The following is a 211-nucleotide window of genomic DNA, read 5'->3' as shown; positions in this document are numbered from 1 at the left end:
CCAAAAGTTTTTGTAGGCATTCTTGGGAACCAGGTGTTCCCATTGTGACATTCACAGTGTATTTCCTCTAAGTGCCATCAAACCTTATACAGTGATGCTGGGTTCCAGGGGCATCCAGGGGCCCAGCCCAGCTTACACTCCAGGAAGAGCTCCTGAGAGCTCCCTTGGGTGACAGTAAGTGAGACACATCACAGTCACCTGTAGTGCCCCC

This window comes from Octodon degus, unplaced genomic scaffold, assembly GCF_000260255.1.
Source record: "Octodon degus isolate 3935 unplaced genomic scaffold, OctDeg1.0 scaffold00183, whole genome shotgun sequence".
Taxonomy (NCBI): Eukaryota; Metazoa; Chordata; class Mammalia; order Rodentia; family Octodontidae; genus Octodon; species Octodon degus.
Note: the sequence above shows the minus strand (reverse complement) of the source record.